This window comes from Lagenorhynchus albirostris, chromosome 8 (genome assembly GCF_949774975.1).
Source record: "Lagenorhynchus albirostris chromosome 8, mLagAlb1.1, whole genome shotgun sequence".
Taxonomy (NCBI): Eukaryota; Metazoa; Chordata; class Mammalia; order Artiodactyla; family Delphinidae; genus Lagenorhynchus; species Lagenorhynchus albirostris.
In genome coordinates, this window is record NC_083102.1 from 83,395,255 (window position 1) to 83,413,140 (window position 17,886).

Consider the following 17,886-nt stretch of genomic DNA (forward strand, 5'->3'; position numbering starts at 1 on the left):
CAGGGGACATGAGTTCGAGCCCTGCTCCAGGAAGATCCTACATGCCGCGGAGCAACAAAGCCCATGCGCCACAACTACTGAGCCTGTGCTCTAGAGCCTATGAGCCACAACTACTGAGCACATGTGCCACAACTTCTGAAGCCTGTGCATCTAGAGCCTGTGCTCCGCAACAAGAGAAGCCACTGCAATGAGAAGCCCGCGCACCACAACGAAGAGTAGCCCCTGCTCACCACAGCTAGAGAAAGCCTGTGTGCAGCAACGAAGACCCAACGCAGCCAAAAATACAATGTAAATAAATAAATAGTCCTAGGAATGGCCACTGCCAGTGTCTATATCCCCAGGGTGAGCTGTAGCAGCACCCCCCTCCCCTAGGAGACTCTCCAAGACCAAAAGGCATGGATGGCAGACTTCACGCAGGAGGAGATGCAGATGCTTAGAACTCCATCTTTCCATAGAATCTTGGCTCCGGGAGGATTTCCATTCCCTGATTTCCACTGCTGATATCTTGTCTGATCTCATGCAGTTCATCAATGTCTTCTTGAAGAAGTTGGTTATGAAGTTTCTGACCAACTCCAAGCTGGCCTGCTGACCTCTCTGCCTGCTGCTCAGAGACCAGACTCAATCACTCTTCACTGCACCCTAAGAGTCCCTTGGCCTCTCACTTGTACCAGGTCCCCTGTTGGATCTCATGTCATCTTCTTTCTTCACTTATTTCCTCATTTTGGTAGAGTGTACCCTCCAGTAACTTTCTGAGAAGGGGTTCATGACAGGCAGTTTTTCTTTTTTGTTTTGTTTTTTTAACGTGCCGTGTGGTTGACAGGGTCTTGCTGCTCTGGCCTGGTGTCAGGCCTGAGCCTCTGAGGTGGGAGAGCCGAGTTCAGGACATTGGACCACCAGAGACCTCCCAGTCCCATGTAATATCAATCAGTAAGAGCTCTCCCAGAGATCTCCATCACAATGCTAAGACCCAGCTCACCCAACGGCCAGCAAGCTCCAGTGCTGGAGGCCCCATGCCAAACAACTAGCAAGACAGGAACACAACCCCACCCATTAGCAGAGAGGCTGCCTAAAATCATACTAAGTTCACAGACACCACAAAACACACCACCAGATGCGGCCCTGCCCACCAGAGAGACAAGATCCAGCCCCACCCACCAGAACACAGGCACCAGTCCTCTCCACCAGGAAGACGATACAAGCCACTGAACCGACCTTACCCACTGGGGGCGACACCAAAAACAATGGGAACTATGAACCTGCAGCCTGAGAAAAGGAGACCCCAAACACAGTAAGTTAAACAAAATGAGAAGACAGAGAAATATGTAGAAGATGAAGGAGCAAGGTAAAAACCCACCAGACCAAACAAATTAAGAGGAAATAGGCAGTCTACCTGAAAAAGAATTCAGAGTAATTATAATAAAGGTGATCCAAAACTTGGAAATAGAATGGAGAAAATACAAGAAACATTTAACAAGGGCCTAGAAGAACTAAAGAGCAAACAAACAATGATGAACAACACAATAAATGAAAGTAAAAATTCTCCAGAAGGAATCAATAGCAGAATAACTAAGGCAGAAGAACAGATAAGTGACCTGGAAGATAAAAGAGTGGAAATAACTACCACAGAGCAGAATAAAGAAAAAGGAATGAAAGGAATTGAGGACAGTCTCAGAGACCTCTGGCAAAACATTAAACGCACAAATATTCGAATTATAGGGGTCTCAGAAGAAGAAGAGAAAAAAAAGAGTCTGAGAAATATTTGAAGAGATTACAGTTCAAAATTTCCCTAACATGGGAAAGGAAATAGTCAGTCAAGTCCATGAAGAACAGAGAGTCCCATACAGGATAAACCCAAGGAGAAACATGCCAAGACACATGTTAATCAAGCTAGCAAAAACTGAATACAAATAAAAACTATTAAAAGCAGCAAGGGAAAAGCAACAAATAACATACAAGGGAATCCCCATAACTTTAACAGCTGATCTTTCAGCAGAAACTCTGCAAGCCAGAAGGGAGTGGGAGGACATATTTAAAGTGATGAAAGGGAAAAACCTACACCCAAGATTACTCTAGCCAGCAAGAATCTCATTCAGATTTGACACAGAAATTAACCTTTACAGATAAGCAAAAGCTAAGAGAATTCAGCACCAGCAAACCAGCTGTACAACAAATGCTACAGGAACTTCTCTAGGCAGGAAACACAAGACAAGGAAAAGACCTACAAAAACAAACCCAAAACAATTAAGAAAATGGTAATAGGAACATACATATTGATAATTACCTTAAATGTAAATGGATTAAATGCCCCAACCAAAAGACATAGGCTGGCTAAATGGATATAAAAACAAGACCCATAAATATGCTGTCTACAAGAGACCCACTTCAGACATAGGTACACATACAGACTGAAAGTGAGGGCATGGAAAAAGATATTCCATGCAAATGGAAACCAAAAGAAAGCTGGAGTAGCAATTCTCATATCAGAACAAATAGACATTAAAATAAAGACTATTAGAAGAGACAAAGAAAGACAATACATAATGATCAAGGGATCGATCCAAGAAGAAGATACAACAATGGTAAATATTTATGCACCCAACATAGGAGCACCTCAATACATAAGGCAAATGCTAACAGCCATAAAAGGGGAAATCGACAGTAACACTATAATAGGAGGGGACTTTAACACCCCACTTTCACCAAAGGACAGATCATCCAATTGAAAATAAATAAGGAAACAAAAGCTTTAAACGACACATTAAGTAAGATGGACATAGTTGATATTTATAGGACATTCCATCCAAAAACAACAGAATACACTTTCTTCTCAAGAGCTCATGGAATATTCTCCAGGATAGATCATATCTTGGGTCACAAATCAAGGCTTGGTACATTTAATAAAATTGAAATTGTATCAAGTGTCTTTTCTGACCACAACTCTACGAGACTAAATATCAATTACAGGAAAAAATATGTAAAAAATACAAACACATGGAGGCTAAACAGTACACAACTAAATAACCAAGAGATCACTGAAGAAATCAAAAATACCTAGAAACAAATGACAATGAAAACAGGATGACCCAAAACCTATGGGATGCAGTAAAACCAATTCTAAGAGGGAAGTTTATAGCAATACAAGCCTACCTAAGGAAACAAGAAAAATCTCAAATAAACAACCTAACCTTACACCCAAACCAATTAGAGAAAGAAAAACAAACAAAAAACCCTCCCAAAGTTAATAGAAGGAAAGAAATCATAAAGATTAGATTAGAAATAAATGAAAAAGAAATGAAGGAAACAATAGCAAAGATCAATAAAAATAAAAGCTGTTTTTTTGAGAAGGTAAACAAAATCGAAAAACCACTAGCCAGATTCATCAAGAAAAAAAGGGAGAGGGCTTTCCTGGTGGCGCAGCGGTTGAGAGTCTGCCTGCCGATGCAGGGGACATGGGTTCGTGCCCTGGTCCGGGAGGATCCCACATGCCGCGGAGCGGCTGGACCTATGAGCCATGGCCGCTGAGCCTGCGTGTCCGGAGCCTGTGCTCCGTAATGGAAAGGCCGCAACAGTGAGGGGCCCACGTATCGCAAAAAAAAAAAAAAGAGAAAGAAAAAAGGGAGAAGACTCATATCAACACAATTAGAAATGAAAAAGGAGAAGTAACAACTGACACTGTGGAAATACAGGATCATCAGAGATTACTACAAGCGACTATATGCCAATAAAATGGACAACCTGGAAGAAATGGACAAATTCTTAGAAAATCATAACCTTCTGAGACTGAACCAGGAAGAAACAGAAAACATAAACAGACAAATCACAAGCACTGAAATTGAAACTGTGATTAAAAATCTTCCAACAAACAAAAGCCCTGAACCAGATGGCTTCAAAGGTGAATTCTATCAAACATTTAGGGAGCTAACACCTATCCTTCTCAAACTCTTCCAAAACATAGCAGAGGGAGGAACACTCCCAAACTCATTCTACGAGGCCAGCATCACCCTGATACCAAAACCAGAAAAAGATGTCAAAAAAAAGAAAACTACAGGGACTTTCCTGGCAGTCCAGTGGTTAAGGCTTCGCCTTCCAATGCAGGGGTGTGGGTTCAATCCCTGATCAGGGAGCTAAGATCCACATGTCTCATGGCCAAAAAATCAAAACATAAAACAGAAGTTGTATTGTAACAAATTCAATAAAGACTTTAAGAAAAGAAAGAAAACTATAGACCAATATCAGTGATGAACACAGATGCAAAAATCCTCAACAAAATACTAGCAAATAGAATCCAACAGCATATTAAAAGGATTATATACCATGACGAAGTAGGGTTTATCCCAGGAATGCAAGGATTCTTCAATATATGCAAATCAATCAATGTGATACACCATATTAACAAACTGAAGGATAGAAACCATATGATAATCTCAATAGATGCAGAAAAAGCTTTTGACAACATTCAACACCCATTCCATTTATGATAAAAACCCTCCAGAAAGTGGGCACAGAGGGAACTTACCTCAACATAATAAAGGCCATATATGAAAAACCCACAGCTAACATCGTTCTCAATGGTGAAATACTGAAACCATTTCCTCTAAGATCAGTAACAAGACAAGGTTGCCCACTCTCACCACTATTATTCAACATAGTTTTGGAAGTCTTAGCCATGGAAATCAGAGAAGAAAAAGAAATAAAAGGAATCCAAATCGGAAAAGAAGAATTAAAGCTGTCACTGTTTGCAGATGACATGATAGTATACATAGAGGATTCTAAAGATGCTACCAGAGAACTACTATAGCTAATCAATGAATTTGGTAAAGTAGCAGGATACGAAATTGATGCACAGAAATCTCTTGCATTCCTATATACTAATGATGAAAAATCTGAAAGAGAAATTAAGGAAACACTCCCATTTACCACTGCAACAAAAAGAATAAAATACCTAGGAATAAACCTACCTAAGGAGACAAAGACCTGTATGCAGAAAACTATAAGACACTGATAAAAGAAATTAAAGATGATACAAACAGATGGAGAGATATACCATGTTCTTGGATTGGAAGAATCAACATTGTGAAAATGACTATACTACCCAAAGCAGATCCAGCGCAATCCCTATCAAACTACCAATGGCATTTTTCACAGAACTAGAACAAAAAAGTTCACAATTTGTATGGAAACACAAAAGACCCTGAATAGCCAAAACAATCTAGAGAAAGAAAAATGGAGCTGGAGGAATCAGGCTCCTGGATTTCAGAATATACTACAAAGCTATAGTAATCAAGACAGTATGGTACTGGCACAAAAACAGAAATATAGATCAATGGAACAGGATAGAAAGCCTAGAGATAAACCCACACACATATGGTCACCTTATCCTTGATAAAGGAGGCAACAATATACAATGGAGAAAGGACAGCCTCTTCAATAAGTGGTGCTGGAAAAACTGGACAGCTACATGTAAAAGAATGTAATTAGAACACTTCTTAACACCATACACAAAAATAAATTCAAAATGGATTAAAGACCTAAATGTAAGGCCAGACACTATAAAACTCTTAGAGGAAAACATAGGCAGAACATTCTATGACATAAATCACAGCAAGAGCCTTCTTGACCCACCGCCTAGAGAAATGGCAATAAATGCAAAAATAAACAAATGGCACCTAATGAAACGTAAAAGCTTTTGAACAGCAAAGGAAACCATAAACAAGATGAAAATACAACCCTCAGAATGGGAGAAAATATTTGCAAATGAAGCAACTGACAAAGGATTAATCTCCAAAATTTACAAGCAGCTCATGCAGCTCAATAACAAAAAAACAAACAACCCAATCCAAAAATGGGCAGAAGACCTAAACAGACATTTCTCCAAAGAAGACATACAGATTGCCAGCAAACACATGAAAAGATGCTCAACATCACTAATCATTAGAGAAATGTAAATCAAAACTACAGTGAGGTATCACCTCACAATGGTCAGAATGGCCATCATCAAAAAATCTACAAACAATAAATTCTGGAGAGGGTGTGGAGAAAAGGGAACCCTCTTGCACTATTGGTGGGAATGTAAATTGATACAGCCACCTATGGAGAACAGTATGGAGGTTCCTTAAAAAACTAAAAATAGAACTACCATATGACCCAGCAATCCCACTACTGGGCATATACCCTGAGAAAACCATAATTCAAGAAGAGTCATGTACCACAATGTTCATTGCAGCACTATTTACAATAGCCAGGACATGGAAGCAACCTAAGTGTCTATCGACAGATGAATGGATAAAGAAGATGTGGCACATATATACAGTGGAATATTACTCAGCCATAAAAAGAAACGAAATTGAGTTATTTGTAGTGTGGTGGATGGACCTAGAGTCTGTCATACAGAGTGAAGTAAGTCAGAAAGAGGAAAACAAATACCATATGCTAGCACATATATATGGAATGTAAAAAAAAAAAAAAAGGCACTGATGCATACTACCGAATGTAAAATTGTTAGCTAGTGGGAAGCAGCTGCATAGCACAGGGAGATCAGCTCTGTGCTTTGTGATGACCTAGAGAGGTGGAATAGGGAGGCTCAAGAGAGAGGGGATATGGGGATATATGTACGCATATGGCTGATTCACTTTGTTGTACAACAGAAACTAACACAGTATTGTGAAGCAATTACACTCCAATAAAGATTTTAAAAAAAGAGAGAGAGAAAATGGATGATAGAAATGTAATTTAAAATGTCCTAAAGAATTATCCATTTTATGTTTGTTTAAGAAAATATCATTTTATATTTAAAGAAAATACTGTAAGTCTTATCTTGTGGGAGAGTTTCACATCATCATTTTGAAACTCAGGGACACTCAGGTGGTCTTTACAATCCAGAGACAGCAGCACACTACCACCCGCTGTTGGCAACACGGCTGAGGTGTAAGATCAACAGCTTGGAAGTAAAACAGCAATTTATATGCAATCTATCTATCTATATATATATATGGCAATTGGCCAAGCCTATTTTAATATACTATATCTACATTGTTATGGCGTATAGCCCTTACATTCTATACTGCCTCCCTTATAACATTTAATCTTACATTGTCAGGTAAATATAAATTTTTGCTTAATGGCAGTACTTATCACTAATCATGTTGGTTGTTTGAGTCATGTTCTCTAGTAAGTTCCTTAGGAAGGGCTCATAGAACTACTCTGAGTTCTTGCTTCTTCCTGTTAGCCCACAATCTTTATTTTTGAGGCTATGTTTGTCTGGATATAAAATTCTTGGCTAACATTTTTATCTTTTTGTGAATTTCTTAAATATATTGTTCTTTTATCTTTTGGTATAATGTGCAGCTGAAAGTCATATTTTCTTACCATTAAATGTGACTTGGTCTTTTTGCTTAGGTGCCCAAGAGTTTATTTTCTTTTTCTTGCAATACAATAGATTTATAGAACACTACTATCTTGGCTATTTTGGGTCTATTTTCCAAAATACATAATGTATCTTTCAATATTTAGTTTCAAATTTTTTAATGGAATTTTTCATGGATTATAATTTTTAACATTTGTTCTGTTTCATTCTCTATCTTTAATATCTATCATTTTATATCAAATTCCTCTTGTCACATTATTCACCCCTTTTTAAAATTAATTTTCATTGGTGTATAGTTGCTTTACAATGTTGTATTAGTTTCTGCTGTACAGCAAAGTGAATCAGCAATATGTATACATATATCCCCTTTTTTTTTGGATTTCCTTCCCATTTAGGTTATCACAGAGCATTGAGTAGAGTTCCCTGTGCTATACAGTAGGTTTTCATTAGTTACCTATTTTATACATAGTAGTGTGTAATATAGGTCAATCCCAATCTCCCAATTCATCCCTCCCCCCTTTCCACTCCTGGTATCCATACATCCTTTCTCTACATCTGTGTCTCTCTTTCTGCTTTGCAAATAAGTTCATCTGTATCATTTTTCTAGATTCCACATATAAGTGATATTATATGATATTTGTTTTTCTCTTTCTGACTTACTTTACTCTGTATGACAGTCTCTAGGTCCATCCACATCTCTTGCAAATTGCACAATTTTGTTTCTTTTTATGGCTGAGTAATATTCCATTGCATATATATATACCACATCTTCTTTATCCATTGTTCTGTATTCGTCCCTTTCTGATATTTAAAAATGTCCATCGAGATCATGATTGTTCAGTCTCTAGACTGAGAAGAGCCGGAAGTTTGAAAAGAGCCAGACTCATACTTTTTTGTCCTCCTGCATTATTCCATTTTTCATGTCAGCAGTTGAATCTCATCTCAGTATCTCTCATTATATTTTTTTCTTTAAAAAAACCACTTCTCACTTCACTCACTCAGATAGAGCTACTGAACCACCTAAAAGAACAGTCTTAGGAATGCAAAGATAATATTATTTTAATATTTAAATATTTAATTTTAGCATAATTATAGAGATAATATAATCTCTATTAAGATTTATACTCCTGGTGAACATTATTTTGTCTTCATATTCTACACCTAAAAATATTTTAAACACTGAACTATGCTAATATAGATAACATTAAAATTAGAAATTTTTTAGCCAAGCATTGCCTCAAGACATGCTAAAATTTTTTTTTTATTTTTTTTTAATTGGTACGCGGGCCTCTCACTGCCGTGGCCTCTCCCGTTGCGGAGCACAGGCTCCGGACGCGCAGGCCCAGCGGCCATGGCTCACGGGCCTAGCCACTCCACGGCATGGGATCCTCCCAGACTGGGGCACGAACCCATGTCCCCTGCATCGGCAGGCGGACCCTCAACCACTGCGCCACCAGGGAAGCCCCCATGCTAAAATTTTTAGCATACATATTCGAAGAGCTAAAAAATATAAAAATGAAGAAGTCAGTTTGAAATTTTTTTTAATTTAAAAAAACCTCTGAAAGCTTCCTAACTGCTGGTATTTACTCATTATACAAGTCAAATTAGTTTTCCTTCACAAATGAAACAATACATTGTTCTTTAAAGATTTTTTTTTTTAATATGGACCATTTTTTAAAGTCTTCACTGAATTTGTTGCACTATTGCTTGTTTTGTGTTTTGGTTTTTTGGCCTTGAGACATGTGGGATCTTAGCTCCCCAGCCAGGGATCGAATTCTCACCCCCTACATTGGAAGGTGAAGTCTTAACCACTGGACCACCAGGGAAGTCCCACATTGTTCTTTATACTTTCCCTTCTTACATCTGTATTTTTGCCCTGGTTTATATTTTTAGAGGTAGGAATCAGAGGGATGTTCAGCTCCAAGTATATGGTATAACTAAAGTATGGGAACAGTTTTGCTTGCCCTGGTCTTCTTGTCTTTCCTCCCTTCTTTGTTCTTTCTTAAGCTTTATTGGTTTAGTCAGAAAAATTGGCTAGTATGAAAATCTCCTCACCATCTTCAGTATGAGTTTGGGTATTCTAACCTAGCTGCAATCCTAAAATGTGCCTCCAGTAAGTGCTATTGCCATATTTTTCAAATGTTAAGTTCAAAGAGAGGATGTTCTTACATCCTTGAACTCCTAATTGCACTTTTAAAGTTTTGCTAATATTAAAATATTTAGGGGAAAATATTACATCAAAGAAAAGGCAATCATAACATAATATGGAAAGATATAAGAAGTGAACATACAGGAAATCTAAAAGTGTGGCAAGTCAATTACATATTAGAAATTAGACAAACCAAGAATTTAAGGACATCAAAAGGAGCTCCAAAACATGTGATGTGTAAGTACATCAAAAGTAAAGGGTAAGTGGGTACCCTTATTGATAAAAGTATAAAAATGCTCTTGTGTCTAAAAGGAAATGATATCTTTGCCTGAAAGATTTGAAAGATTACACTTTAAATTATTAGCACTCAGGAGATATTAACTAGCCGTGATATGTTAAGACATGTTTAATATGTAAATGTTCTAGAACTATGACAAAAATGGAGTCTTCTACAGATTTTGGAAAAACTTTTGATTAAAATACATAACCAGATTGGAAAAGAAAAAGCAAAATTGAGCAGTTAAAAAATATTTGAAATGATAGCAAAGATACAATTTAAAGAGGATTAAATTAAAATGTACAGGTTCAGCTTTAGAGAGAAGTGGGCTTAACCAAGAACCTGTAGTTTAAGTAATCTATACCTCTACCATGTAGCCTCCCTCTACCAGGAGATCCACAGAAGTTCATTGAGAGGGCACCTAGTGCTCAGATATTGGTTTCTAAATACCATTATCCACTGAAATGAACCAGGGTTTTTAGTGAAATGCCTGATTATAGGCCTTGGCAGGGAAACAGGACAGTGAGCTGGAATAACTTGTTGTTCCAGAAAACAAGAAAAGGTTCAAAGACTGATGGGACTATGCTAAAAAAAAAACCCACACAATTTACTGAAGAATAAAATAATATCTCAATAAATGCAGACATATGCCACATTTATGGAGTAAAGACTTAAACTAATCTATAAATTTTATGTAATTCCTATCGATATAACTATATTATATTTAAATATAACTAATCTAGATGATGAATAGTTTATATGAAATAAAAATGAGCACTTTGAAAGACAGAGCTGTGTTACCTCACAGAAAAAAATTACATTCCATAAAACAACAATTTGAGTAGTTTAGAGCTCATATAACAATTGAAAAATAAAATGAAACATAATATCCAGAAACTACTACTATACATGTGGGCATTTGAATAAATTGGGAAATTAATTATATGTAGAGGAACACTTCTACCTCACACCATACTATAAATTCCAGGTAGATTATTCACCTATAAGCCTTTGAATGAAAGTAGAAAATATTTAGTATTTAATATATATGAAATATACTAATATTAGAAGGAATATTTTGTTATTAAATGAGAAAAGTAATAGAAATTAAGGAAAAATAGGGGTATTTTGGATTTGTGATATAGTAAAAATGGTGGCGTTAAAAAATATTTTAGCCTTTTTATATGTATGGTTGAACTTTGAACAACATGTGTTTGAACTGCACAGGCTCACTTATATGAGGATGTTTTTCAGTAATAAATACTACAGTACTACATGATCCTAGGTTGGTTGAACCCATGAATGCAATACTGCAGATACAGAGGGCCAACTGTCAGTTATATAGGATTTTCGACTGCAGGGAGGTTCAGCACCCCTAAACCCGGAGTTGTTGAAGGGTCAAGTGTAATCCAAAGTATCATATGCATAATAGAATATTCTATTTTATAAACAACAAGACTTTCTTCTGTGGAGTTAAATAAAATTTTTAAGACAGTCTCACGAAGTTGGATGAATAGACAGCCCCCTTAGACACAAATTCCCTACTGAACACTGCAGGGATACACAGGCACAGTTCAGGATTCCTTTGGAAATTACATTGCTGAAAGGTCTGCAGACAATCTGTCTCATCTCTTAGCCTTGGCAATTATGTTTCAGATAGTTGTTTTTGTTTCCCTATGTAATTCTTCTAATTGTTAGTCTATTCTCAGCTACTCTTCTGGCATTTGACCTCATGGATTCATTTCCCTGACTCTTGCTTGCTTAATGTTCCCAGCTAGCTGAAGTCAGGGGATACACCAACTGTTGATTTAATAATATCTATCCTTTGAAACAGATCTAGAAAAACCCTCCACCAATGCACTACCACCAAAAACAATACCAAATAGTTGAGCTCAGACTCACATTGGCCTTACTTCTATCACAGTGTAGTCCTGGGTGGGCTGATTCTCCATGGAGAAGAATTATCCACCTTGAGAGCTGCTGAAATTTATTAGAGGAAGTCACCCAACTTACATGACTGGAAACTCTAACTTCAAATTCTCAAAACAGCACTCAACATGCTCCAGCAATCTTTTTACAGGTCTCTACTGGTTTCCCACCCTAACATTTAATACTTTCTCCTTTCTCCCCAGTCTCTCCTGCTTCATTTCTCATTCATAATCTAATTTTGTATTTAACTGAGAAAACAGATGTAAGTAACACTAACTTCTTCATTCTCTTACCATCTATCTACAATTATATATAATATATATTCTATATTCTATATAACTCTGTCTTTTCTCCTATAATCATAGAAGGATGACCTTATGTCCATTAAAGGCTAAAACCTATGCTTGTTCTCTGAATCCTAACCTCCTTTCCTTTTCTAGGACTTTGCTCTTTCATTTACCTATTTTTTGATCATCATCAACATCTCCCTCTCTTTTCTCATTCCCATTAATATACAAACATGATCCAACAGTTCTGATCTTAAAGGCAGTTGCTCCCTTGAGACCACATCTCCCATTTCTCTTCTCCCCATCATGGAAAAATATATAGAATGAGTTAACTACTCACTCCGTCTCCACTTTTTTAACTCCTTTCCTACCTAGCCACTCCATTTGTCTGCAGACCCATCAGTCCAGTTCTCTGGCCTTATATTCATCAAATTTCAGCAGGATTAAGTGCTATTGAACACATCTGTCTGATTTAAACTCTCTTCTTTTGTTTTCAGTGACAAAACTCTCCTAGTTTTTCTTTTATCTCTCTGGTTCCTCCAGTCCATCTCACTTTACTTTATAGGCTTCTCCACCATTTCTTCACTTCTAAATGTTGGAGTGTTCGAAAAATCTGTTGTATCCTCTTCTCACTCTTTCCTTAACAGTAGGTAATTCTACTGTTGTTTTGCCTTTAAACATTGAGTATGCACAAATAATGCTCAAAATTATATCAATATTCCTGAACTCTCCTTTGAGCCACAGCACTTACACATTTAACTACCTACTTGACATCTCTCCTTAAATATGTAATAGACATCTCAAATACAGAACATTCAAAACAGAGCCATCTATCTACATCTCTAACTTTTTCCTCTCCTAGTATCTGTCATTTAGTAAATGATATCATGATCCAATAAAAAACTTAGGCTACATGCCTGACAGTTTTTTATTCCACACATCAAATTCATTATCAAATCATATAGAAAAATTTCCAAACAATAACCAAACCTTTCTATATTTCTCCAAATCTATACCATTAATCTGGTCTAAGCTACCCTCATTTCTCACTTGTGTCATTATAATATTTTCATGACTGGTGTGCCTTCTTCCACTTTGTCCTCAACACCTTCAACCCCAATTCATTTGACATGGAGAATCCATATTGTTCTCTAGAAATAAATACAATCATGTCATGCCTCAGTTTAAAAATCTTTAAGGCTTTCTTTTTTGGATTTATTCTTAAAAAATCCCTACCATGCCTTATGTGATTTGACTCCTGCCTGCATTCTTAACCTCTTCCAGCAGAACTATCCCCTTGCTAAGTATATCTTATCCCTACTGTCCTCTTTATTGTTTTCAAACATGCCAGGAATGTTCCTGGCTTATGGCTTTTCCACAGCTTAACAGTCTATCAGAAATACTTTCTACTAGATTATATGGCTGACTCCAGTTGGTCTATAATTCATTCATATAAGAATTATTCAGTTAGTACCATCTATATGTTGAGGTACATGATAATCTGTTATGAGGTTCCCCTGTATTTTATATCCTTGTGTTGTCTCCTCCTCTTAAATGTGAACCTGTTACCTGAGCAATACAGTATGGCAGAAATGATGGGACACTTTGCTAGTTCTGGTAGTTCTGGGCTTAAGCTTTAAGAAGCATTGGTACTTTGGGAACAGTGTGCCATCATGCCTGAAATTCAACTACTCTGAGACCAAGATGCTGTAAAAACCCCAACCTAGCCACATGGAAAGATCTCATGGAGGAGAGCTAAGGCCTCCAGCTTCAGATGAACTTCCAGCCAATAGACTGTATCAACGTGGCCACCTTGCAAGTGAGGCCGTCTAGGAATTGAGCCTAACACCAGTCAAATCAGCCCAATTGGTGGCATGAGAAGCAGAGACGTATAGACATTCACCTACTTGAAGGCAGCCAGAGAGAGCTACATGATTGCTTACTTTTCACCTCTAGAAGATTACAATCATTAGAATATGGAATACAGAGAACACTTCTCACTTCAGAGTGAAAGTGAAACTATTACTCAGCTTTTGTTATATATTAAATTCCATATCCATTTTGCTAAAAACTGGAAAGAAATTTGGTTCATGACCTTCAATTTATTTTCCCTTTTGAAATGGGGAATAGTGGTAATACTTCACTGTTGTCCTCAGAGGAGCTATAGTCACTAACCTTTTAAATGCAGTTTACGTTATGATTGGTATGCAATACAAAGTATTTAACTAGAAAAATATTACCAGAGTTAGCATGGTTGATTTCTTTTGTATGATTTTACTATGCGATATTAGGGATTTGCTTGGGTTTAAAGTTCAGTAATCATAATGAATTTATTGTTTACTATATTTGAAACGGTCATGATATAAGATAATGGGCTTCATCACCAGCAGGGTCATAATTTCTGCCATCCTTCCTTATAACACATTTATATATAACATTCGATTATATTTTCCATCAGCTTCACAGATGAGTTTGCTTCTGGAAAAGCACATGCATTCAATTTAGTTTTTAGTGCCCCCATTCATCTGTGCCCCCATGAATTTCAATCAATCCCGTTAACAACAATAACAAAAAGTTCCCTGTGAAGTATGATGCTGTTAACTTTCATATATTACGATATGCATTTATGCAAAGGAGTTTGGGGCAGAATCATATTATTTTTATTTTGGTACTTTGACCTGAGATTTTATTGGAGTATATATTCACAGAAAGCTTTTACCTAACCCCACCAAGAATGCATCTGATATATGGGGCACTGGGTATGTTTCTTTATTTTAAATAATTTCTTTAAAAAAAAAAACCTCTAAGACTTCCCCAAACTCTCTATCTGAAAAGTGAGGTGATGCTGTCATCCTCCTTGAGACATGGAAAATCTATCAGGCAGTTTACACATGGGCTCTTTCAATTTTCTCAACTGATATTTCCTTTCCCCTGAAAGATATATAAGATGAATGTGTTGCTCCTAAACTCTAATCTGAGTTTTGGTCTTTGGTTTATTTTTTGTTCTTTGTTCTCTTGCAAGGAACTCAAATTCACAGATCATTTTCAAATTTAAGCAATACCTTCCATCAATATCTTCCTCCAAAATTTATATTGAAGGTCATAAAATTGAATGGTAAATCTATAAAGAAGCACTGATATTGAAATGGATCTTTGGTATAAGTTTTTAGATGAAATCAATATAAAGATGGAATGTCTCCATGGAAGGAATATCTGCACCATTCTGGAGCATAGTGTGGTAGTTTGATAAACCAAAGTGTTTCTGCATTTCCTGTTGAGATGCAATTGTGCTATGTTTCTATGAAATCCACACATTTAAAGTAGATCTAGAAACAAATATTAACTAGAAATCCTCAGTAAAACCCTTTGTTTTTAGGGTTGAAGTATTATCTACATAATAGACAACCCACAGATAGGTTCTTAGCCTTATCAATGGTAAGCTGGGCAAAAGTGCCTGGTAGAAATTTGGGAAACAGAGAGTATGAATCATTAAGACCCAAAGATTGCACTTAAAAACTGACTTTCTGTTAAATTTTATGAGATTAGGGTCCAAAGTTCAAACTGAGATTAAATATTTATTATTATAGTCATTGGAAAATATAAAGGAATGGTACGAAATACAAATGTACGTGGAAGGGATGGAGATATTCTAAGAAATATTTCATATTTTTTCCATTTTAATATCACTTTAGAATCTGAATGATTCTCCTAGAGAAGAAAAAAGTAGAGCACAACTAGGTTCATACTCTTTGAATCAAGTCATGATAGAAAACATTTCCTAATGACAAAAATACTCATTTTTCATCTGTATTTCTTAAGAGCTTTTGGCACTTCTTTTGTCTTCTACATTTGTGTTACCATGTATAAAGAAATGACAATTTTAGAAAAAGTAGAAAGGTATTTATTTTTTAATTAGGCATGACTATCTTCCTAGCTAACAGTCTTTGAAACAAGTACATATTTATAGCTGTTCATTGTTAAAATAATTTCTAACTCTTCAAAATCATCTTAATCTTATAAGTAATATTTGAAAATTTACAAATAATTTTTCCTGGGCTTCTCAAACACAGAATTTAGATAGTCACGTAAAGATTAAGCACTTCTGGGTTCTGGTTCACGATAGGGAGGTAGGAAGATCCTGAGCTCACCTCCTCGCACAGACACGCCAAGACTACAGACACACATGGAACAATTTCCTCTGAAAAACACCTACAGCCTGGCTAAGCAACAACTACATGTTGCATAAATGAGAAAAAAACCACATGAAAGCAGTTTGAGAGACTAGGACACAATCTCACCGTAAACCCACCCCTAGCACAGTGATGCATAATTGGGAGGGAACTCAAAATGTGGACCTTCTTCCTGAGAAGTGAAGGGTTTGAACCCCACATTGTGCACCCTAACTTTTAAGACCTGGACCTGAGAGATGAGCCCCTAAAATATCTAGCTTTGGAAACCAATGGGGCTTGTGTTCAAGAGACCCACAAGGCTGTAGCAAGCTGAGAAGTGGCCCTTACAGGGCCCGCACATTGACTCACCTGCCCCGGGGCTCAGTGCGGACACACCCTATTGCAACCATAAAGCATCAGCCTGGGGGATAGGCATCTAGCTTAACACACATGTCTAGCAGCCTGCTGGAACGCTCTCCAGAACAGACAGTGGCGGGCACCATCTTTGCCCTCTCTGTCTGCCATGCTCCAGAGTGCCAGTCCCTTCCAGAAGGGAACTTTTACACACATCTGGTGCCCAGTTCTTTTGGCTGCCACCCAGGGAACACCCCTTGACTTCCTGGCTCTGGAGACCACGGGAACTTGTGTTCCTGGGTCCCATGGGATAGTAACAGTGGGATAGGCAGATCTTAGCAGGCTACCGCCCCCAGAGCAATGCATAGATCACACCGAAACACACCCCAGTCTTTCTGTGATAGAGTTCCAGCTTCTTGTCCAGGAGTTTTGTCCTGAGAGGCAGGCTTCAGGTTTGGAGCACATCTAAGGGACCATGTAACTGCTATCAGGGAATGGAGGCCAGTGGACAATCTTCATGCTCACCCTCTGCCTCATGCCAGCTTGCCAGTATCTTCCAGAAAGGCGTCTATGTCCTTGTCTGGAGTGCCAAGTTTTGTGGCTGCCAACAGAGAACATCTTTATATGGCCTGGCTCTGGTGGCCAGTGGGGCTTATATTCATGGGTCACACAGACCTGTAGCCAACAGAGAAAGAGCTCTTAAACAGCTACCACTCCCAGGACACAGCAAGAAGCAACACACCAAGGAACTCAGTCTTTCTGTGAAAGAAGCCCATTTGCTTATCATCATAGCTGCAGCCCGAGGGGCAGGCTTCTAACTAAGCACACGTCTAAAGGCTAACTGTTGGGCGCTATCTTTGTGCTTTCCCCCTGCTGTGCTCGAGTGCCAGCATCTCCCAGATGGGCCTACATGCATCTGGTGCCCTGGTTTTTACATCTAGTGTCCCTGTTTTTGCAGCTGCCACCCAGGGGATGCCCCTTGATCACCTAGCTCTGGTGACCAGGGGTCTTGCATTCCTGGGTCCCACAGGACTATAACGATTGGAGAGACAGTTTTGGGCAGGCTACAACTCCCAGGGCATTGCACTAACAGCAGAATGAAACACATACCTAGTCTTTCTGTGAAAAAGGTCTATTTGCTTGTCCTGGAGCTTTGACCTAAGGGGCAAGCTTAGCCATGGCTCACGGGCCCAGCCGCTCCGCGGCATGTGGGATCTTCCCAGACCGGGCACGAACCCGTGTCCCCTGCATCGGCAGGCGGACTCTCAACCACTGCTCCACCAGGGAAGCCTATATATATATATATATATATATATATATATATATATATATATATATATATATATAAAGTCAGCCAT